We start from the raw sequence: 7,678 nt of genomic DNA, 5'->3' as shown, positions 1-7,678 counted from the left end.
ATCAAATTTTCGAAAATAGCATAATCAATTAATGTTTTGATTCAAAAATTTGAAGTTTGTTACTTGCTTGTTAAGAAAGATTCAAACTTTAAGTTCTAGAATCATATCTTGTGATTTCTTATGAATCAAGTCATTAATTGAGATTTTAAAAATCAAATCTTTTTCAAAACTACTTTTCAAAAATATCTTCTCATCTTATCTTTTTCAAAATATCTTTTCTAACCTCCTAACTTCTTATCCTTTCAAAATTTGTTTCAACTAACTAACTAACTTTTTGTTTGTTTCTTAACTTTTTCAAAACTACCTAACTAACTCTCTCTCTCTAATTTTCGAAAATATCTTCCCTCTTTTTCAAAATTTCTTTTTAAATAACTAATTATTCTAATTTTTTTTTATTTTCAAAAAAAAAATTTACTAACTTTTTTCAAAAACTATTCTAAAAAAAAAAATCACTAACTCTTTTTCAAAAATTGTTTTCGAAAATTCACTTCCCCCTCTCATCTTCTTCTATTTGTTTATTGATATACTAACATCTTTCCTTCAACTCACCAAAAATCCGAACCCCCTCTCTCTCTGAGTTCAGATTTTCTTTTCTTCTTTTCTTCTACTCACATAAGGGAACCTTTGTGCTTGGGCAAAAAGGATCCCTATTATTATTATTTTTCTGTGCCTTCTTCTTTGTCATATGAGCAGGAGCAAGGATAAGAACATTCTTGTGGAAGCAAATCCAGAACCTGAAAGGACTCTGAAAAGGAAGCTAAGAGAAGCTAAAATACAACAATCCAGAGATAACCTTTCAGAAATTTTCGAACAGGAAGAGGAGATGGCAGCCGAAAATAATAATAATGTAAGGAAGATGCTTGGTGACTTTACTGCACCTAATTCCAATTTACATGGAAGAAGCATCTCCATTCCTGCCATTGGAGCAAACAACTTTGAGCTGAAACCTCAATTAGTTTCTCTGATGCAGCAGAACTGCAAGTTTCATGGACTTCCATCTGAAGATCCTTTTTAGTTCTTAACTGAATTCTTGCAGATATGTGATACTGTAAAGACTAATGGAGTAGATCCTGAAGTCTACAGGCTCATGCTTTTCCCTTTTGCTATAAGAGACAGAGCTAGACTATGGTTGGATTCTCAACCTAAGGATAGCCTGAACTCATGGGATAAGCTGGTCAAGGCTTTCTTAGCCAAGTTCTTTCCTCCTCAAAAGCTTAGTAAGATTAGAGTGGACGTTCAGACCTTCAGACAGAAAGAAGGTGAATCCTTCTATGAAGCTTGGGAGAGATACAAAGGACTGACCAAAAAGTGTCCTTCTGACATGCTTTCAGAATGGACCATCCTGGATATATTCTATGATGGTTTATCTGAGTTATCAAAGATCTCATTGGATACTTCTGCAGGTGGATCCATTCACCTAAAGAAAACGCCTGCAGAAGCTCAAGAACTCATTGACATGGTTGCAAATAACCAGTTCATGTACACTTCTGAAAGGAATCCTGTGAATAATGGGACGCCTATGAAGAAGGGAGTTCTTGAAGTTGATACTCTGAATGCCATATTGGCTCAGAATAAAATATTGACTCAGCAAGTCAATATGATCTCTCAAAGTCTGCATGGAATGCAAGCTGCATCCAACAGTACTCAAGAGGCTTCTCATGAAGAAGAAGCTTATGATCCTGAGAACCCTGCAATAGCAGAGGTGAATTACTTAGGTGAACCTTATGGAAACACCTATAACTCATCATGGAGAAATCATCCAAATTTCTCATGGAAGGATCAAAAGCCTCAACAAGGCTTTAATAATGGTGGAAGAAACAGGTTTAGCAACAGCAAGCCTTTTCCATCATCCACTCAGCAACAGACAGAGAACTCTGAACAAAATACTTCTAATCTGGCAAACTTAGTCTCTGATCTGTCTAAGGCCACTGTAAGTTTCATGAATAAAACAAGATCTTCCATTAGAAATTTGGAAGCACAAGTGGGCCAGCTGAGTAAAAGGATCACTGAAATTCCTCCCAATACTCTCCCAAGCAATACAGAAGAGAACCCAAAAGGAGAGTGCAAGGCCATTGACATAAGCACCATGGCCGAACCTACAAGGGGAGTGGAGGACGTGAATCCCAAGAAGGAAGACCTCCTGGGACGTCCAGTGATCAATAAGGAGCTTCCCTCTGAGGAACAAAAGGACTCTGAGGCTCATCTAGAGACCATAGAGATTCCATTGAACCTCCTTATGCCCTTCATGAGCTCTGATGAGTATTCCTCTTCTGAAGAGAATGAGGATGTTACTGAAGAGCAAACTGCCAAGTTTCTTGGTGCAATCATGAAGCTGAATGCCAAATTATTTGGCATTGATACTTGGGAAGTTGAACCTCCCTTGCTCATCAATGAACTAAGTGATCTGGATCAACTGACATTGCCTCAGAAGAGACAGGATCCTGGAAAGTTCATAATACCCTGTACCATAGGCACCATGATCTTTAAGGCTCTATGTGACCTCGGTTCAGGAATAAACCTCATGCCCCTCTCTGTAATAGAGAAACTGGGAATCTATGGGGTGCAAGCTGCTAAAATCTCATTAGAGATGGCAGACAATTCAAGAAAACAGGCATATGGACAAGTAGAAGACGTGTTAGTAAAGGTTGAAGGCCTTTACATCCCTGCTGATTTCATAGTCCTGGATACTGGAAAGGAAGAGGATGAATCCATCATCCTAGGAAGACCTTTCCTGGCCACAGCAAGAGATGTGATCGATGTTGACAGAGGTGAAATAGTCCTTCAATGGAATGAGGACTCCCTTGTGTTTAAAACTCAAGGATCTCCCTCTGCAACCATGGAGAGGAAGCAGAAAAAGCTTCTCTCAAAGCAGAGTCAACCAGAGCCCCCACAGTCAAACTCTAAGTTTGGTGTTGGGAGGCCACAACCAAACTCTAAGTTTGGTGTTGAACTCCCATATCCAAACTCTAAGTTTGGTGTTGGAGAGTCTCAACAAAGCTCTGCACATCTGTGAGGCTCCATGAGAGCCCACTGTCAAGCTATTGACATTAAAGAAGCACTTGTTTGGAGGCAACCCAATGTTTATTTATCTAACTATATTTTTTCTTAGTTATATGTCTTTATAGGTTCATGATCATGTGGAGTCACAAAATAAACAAAAAATTCAAAAACGGAATCAAAAACAGCAGAAGAAAAATCACACCCTGGAGGAGCATCTGCCTGGCGTTCAAACGCCAGAACAGAGCATGGTTCTGGCGCTGAACGCCCAGAATGGGCAGCATCCTGGCGCTGAACGCCCAGAACAAGCATGGTTCTGGCGTTCAACGCCAGAAATGGCAGCAAATGGGCGTTGAACGCCCAAAATGGGCACCAACCTGGCGCTGAATGCCCAGAGTTGTGTGCAAGGGCATTTTGCATGCCTAAATTGGTGCAGGGATGTAAATACCTTGACACCTCAGGATATGTGGACCTCACAGGATCATCTCAGGATCTGTGGACCCCACAGGATCCCCACCTACCTCCACTCACTCTCTTCTCTATTCTCAATCATCCTCTATTCCCAATAAACACCCTTCCCTATTAACCCTTTACCACTCACATCCATACACCCACTTACCTTCAAAATTCAACATCTCTTTCCCACCCAATCCCACCCATATGGCCGAATACATACACCCATCCATCTCCTCCATATCTTCTTCTTCTTCCTCTATTCTTTCTTCTTTTGCTCGAGGGCGAGCAACATTCTAAGTTTGGTGTGGTAAAAGCATAGCTTTTTTGTTTTTTCCATAACCATTGATGGAACCTAAGGCCAGAGAAACCTCTAGAAAGAGGAAAGGGAAGACAAAAGCTTCCATCAAGGGTCTATAGCTCAATGGTAGAACATTTGACTGCAAATCAAGAGATCCCTGAGATACCTCAGGGGATATATTTTCTTCCACACAATTATTGGAAGCAACTAAGGGTGGAACATCAAGAGCACTCCATCATGCTCCATGAAATAAGAGAAGATCAAAAAAAAGCAATGAGGGAGGAGCAACAAAGACAAGGAAGAGACATAGAAGAGCTCAAGGACATCATTGGTTCCTCAAGAAGGAAACGCCACCATCACTAAGGTGGATTCATTCCTTGTTCTTATTTCTTCTGTTTTTTGTTTTTTATATGTTATGTGCTTATCCATGTTTGTGTCTTCATTACATGATCATTAGTAGTTAGTAACTTTGTCTTAAAGATATGAATGTCCTATGAATCCATCACCTCTCTTAAATGAAAAATGTGTTAATTCCAAAAGAACAAGAAGTACATGAGTTTCGAATTTATCCTTGAACTTAGCTTAATTATATTGATGTGGTGACAATGCTTCTTATTTTCTGAATGTATGCTTGAATAGTGCATATGTCTTTTGAAATTGTTGTTTAAGAATGTTAAATATGTTGGCTCTTGAAAGAATGATGACTAGGAGACATGTTATTTGAAAATCTGAAAAATCATAAAAATGATTCTTGAAGCAAGAAAAAGCAGCAAAGAACAAAGCTTGCAGAAAAAAAATAGGCGAAAAAAAAAATAAAATAGAAAGAAAAAGAAAAAGCAAGCAGAAAAAGCCAAAGCTCTTAAAACCAAGAGGCAAGAGCAAAAAGCCAATAATCCTTAAAACCAAAAGGCAAGGGAAATAAAAAGGATCCCAAGGCTTTGAGCATCAGTGGATAGGAGGGCCTAAAGGAATAAAATCCTGGTCTAAGCGGCTAAACCAAGCTGTCCCTAACCATGTGCTTGTGGCGTATAGGTGTCAAGTGAAAACTTGAGACTGAGCGGTTAAAGTCAAGGTCCAAAGCAAAAGAAGAGTGTGCTTAAGAACCCTGGACACCTCTAATTGGGGACTTTAGCAAAGTTGAGTCACAATCTGAAAAGGTTCACCCAATTATGTGTCTGTGGCATTTATGTATCCGGTGGTAATACTGGAAAACAAAGTGCTTAGGGCCACGGCCAAGACTCATAAAGAAGTTGTGTTCAAGAATCATCATACTGAACTAGGAGAGTCAATAACACTATTCGAAATCTGAAGTTCCTATAGATGCCAATCATTCTAAACTTCAATGGATAGAGTGAGATGCCAAAACTATTCAAGAGGCAAAAAGCTATAAGTCCCGCTCATTTGATTGGAGCTATGTTTCATTGATAGTTTGGAATTTATAGTATATTCTCTTATTTTTATCCTATTTGATTTTCAGTTGCTTGGGGACAAGCAACAATTTAAGTTTGGTGCTGTGACGAGCGGATAATTTATACGCTTTTTGACATTGTTTTTAGTATGTTTTTAGTAGAATCTAGTTACTTTTAGGGATGTTTTCATTAGTTTTTATGTTAAATTCACATTTTTGGACTTTACTATGAGTTTGTGTATTTTTCTGTGATTTCAGGTATTTTCTGGCAGAAATTGAGGGACTTGAGCAGAAATCAGATTCAGAGGTTGAAGGAGGACTGCTGATGCTGTTGGATTCTGACCTCCCTGCACTCAAAGTGAATTTTCTGGAGCTACAAAACTTGAAATGGCGTGCTTCTAATTGTGTTGGAAAGTAGACATCCAGGGCTTTCCAGCAATATATAATAGTCCATACTTTGGCCAAGAATAGACGACGTAAACTGGCATTCAACGCCAGCTTTCTGCCCAAATCTGGCGTCCAGCGCCAGAAAAGGATCCAAAACCAGAGTTGAACGCCAGAAATGGATCAAAACCTGGCGTTCAACTCCACAAATGGCCTCTGCACGTGCAACACTCAAGCTCAGCCCAAACACACACCAAGTGGGCCCAAGAAGTGGATTTATACATCAATTACTTACTCATGTAAACCCTAGTGACTAGTTTATTATAAATAGGACCTTTTACTATTGTATGAGATATCTTTGGTCTCAGTTTCAATCCATTGTTCATCTTAGGAGACTATTGATCACGCTTTAGGGGGGCTGGCCATCTCGGCCATGCCTGAACCTTCACTTATGTATTTTCATACGGTAGAGTTTCTACACTCCATAGATTAAGGTGTGGAGCTCTGCTGTTCCTCAAAGATTAATGCAAAGTACTACTGTTTTCTATTCAATTCATCTTATTTCGCTTCTAAGATATCCATTCACACCCAAGAACGTGATGAAGCTGATGATTATGTGTGACGCTCATCACCATTCTCCCCTATGAACACGTGCCTGACAAACACTTCCGTTCTACATGAAATAAGATAGAATGAATATCTCTTAGATCTCCTAACCAGAATCTTCGTGGCGTAAGCTAGAATGATGGAGGAATTCAAGAGAATCCGGAAGGTCTAAACCTTGTCTGTGGTATTCCGAGTCGGATTCAATGATTGAATGACTGTGACGAGCTCTTAACTCGCGATTGCAGGGCGTTAGTGACAGACGCAAAAAGATAGTAAATCCTATTCCAGCATGATCGAGAACCGACAGATGAATAGCCGTGCCGTGACAGGGTGCGTGAGCATATTATTCACTGAGAGGATAAGATGAAGCCATTGGCAAGGGTGATGCCTCCAGACGATTAGCCGTGCCGTGACAGGGCATTGGATCATTTTCCCGAGAGATGACCGAAAGTAGCCATTGACAGTGGTGATGTATCACATAAAGCCAGCCATGGAAAGGAGTAAGACTGATTGGATGAAGATAGCAGGAAAGCAGAGGTTCAGAGGAACGAAAAGCATCTCCATTCCCTTATCTGAAATTCCTACCAATGATTTACATAAGTACCTCTATCCCTATTTTATTATATTAAATTCGAAAACACCATTATCCATTTATATCTACCTAACTGAGATTTACAAGGTGACCATAGCTTGCTTCATACCAACAATCTCCGTGGGATTCGACCCTTACTCACGTAAGGTATTACTTGGACGACCCAGTGCACTTGCTGGTTAGTTGTATCGAAGTTGTGAACCATGGTATTGGCACCATGTTCTTGGCGCCATTCCCAGGGAAAGAAAGATCCATGAATTTTACATAATTAAAGTGTAATCACGATTACGCGTACCAAGTTGCTCACGTTGCCAGGGATTGTTCGAGCCTGGACATCACAATTTCGTGCACCAGTCCCAAACTAAGCATGTGAAGCTTCTGAGCAGCTTCAAACAAATTTTTAGGCTCCTGTGGTAACAAATGTCAGAATAAACCTCAGGATTCCAAGCCTTGCGTTTAAATCCGCCTCTGTCTTGGTCTACATGTCTCCATCCGGGCGGTTTAAAAAATAGAATCTCACCGTGGTGACCAAACGTTCTCCGTGATCCATGCAATTGAGCATGATACCAATCCGTGTACTTCGAGGAGAAGCGCGGAACCTTATTGAACCTGGTGCACCAGTTCTGAGTACGAGCCAATTCCCTCTTACTCTTAAAGCCGCAAAGAGCTCTAAGTTGGCCATCTGTTTCAAGCAAACCATATTCAAGTGAATAAGTAAAGCTATAAGTTAAGGATTGTACCCACTTGAAGCTTGTATTAGGTGGTAATGGCCTTGGAATTGGTGTTTTTGGTGGTTCTGCAAGTTCCGTTTCCTTGTGCTCTTCTGTGAATTCTTCCACTTCCTCGCAAAGATCTTCAATTGTATCTGTATCCTGGTCAAAGTCTTCTATATCTTCCTCATCACTTGAGTCATAGATTGGAGGTTGAGAGAAATCTA

General features: G+C 40.0%; 1 non-coding gene across 1 annotated transcript; it reads right to left on the bottom strand.

Annotated features, from left to right (window-relative positions):
* Nucleotides 1–1,219: 1,219 nt before the first annotated feature.
* Nucleotides 1,220–1,326, bottom strand: LOC112788734 (small nucleolar RNA R71). Its single transcript, XR_003196084.1, has one exon. It is a non-coding gene; the product is annotated as a small nucleolar RNA R71 (small nucleolar RNA).
* Nucleotides 1,327–7,678: the final 6,352 nt, after the last annotated feature.

The sequence above is a fragment of the Arachis hypogaea genome, chromosome 20 (genome assembly GCF_003086295.3).
Source record: "Arachis hypogaea cultivar Tifrunner chromosome 20, arahy.Tifrunner.gnm2.J5K5, whole genome shotgun sequence".
NCBI classification, from domain to species: Eukaryota; Viridiplantae; Streptophyta; class Magnoliopsida; order Fabales; family Fabaceae; genus Arachis; species Arachis hypogaea.
Note: the sequence above shows the minus strand (reverse complement) of the source record. Positions and strands in the feature narration are given on the sequence as shown.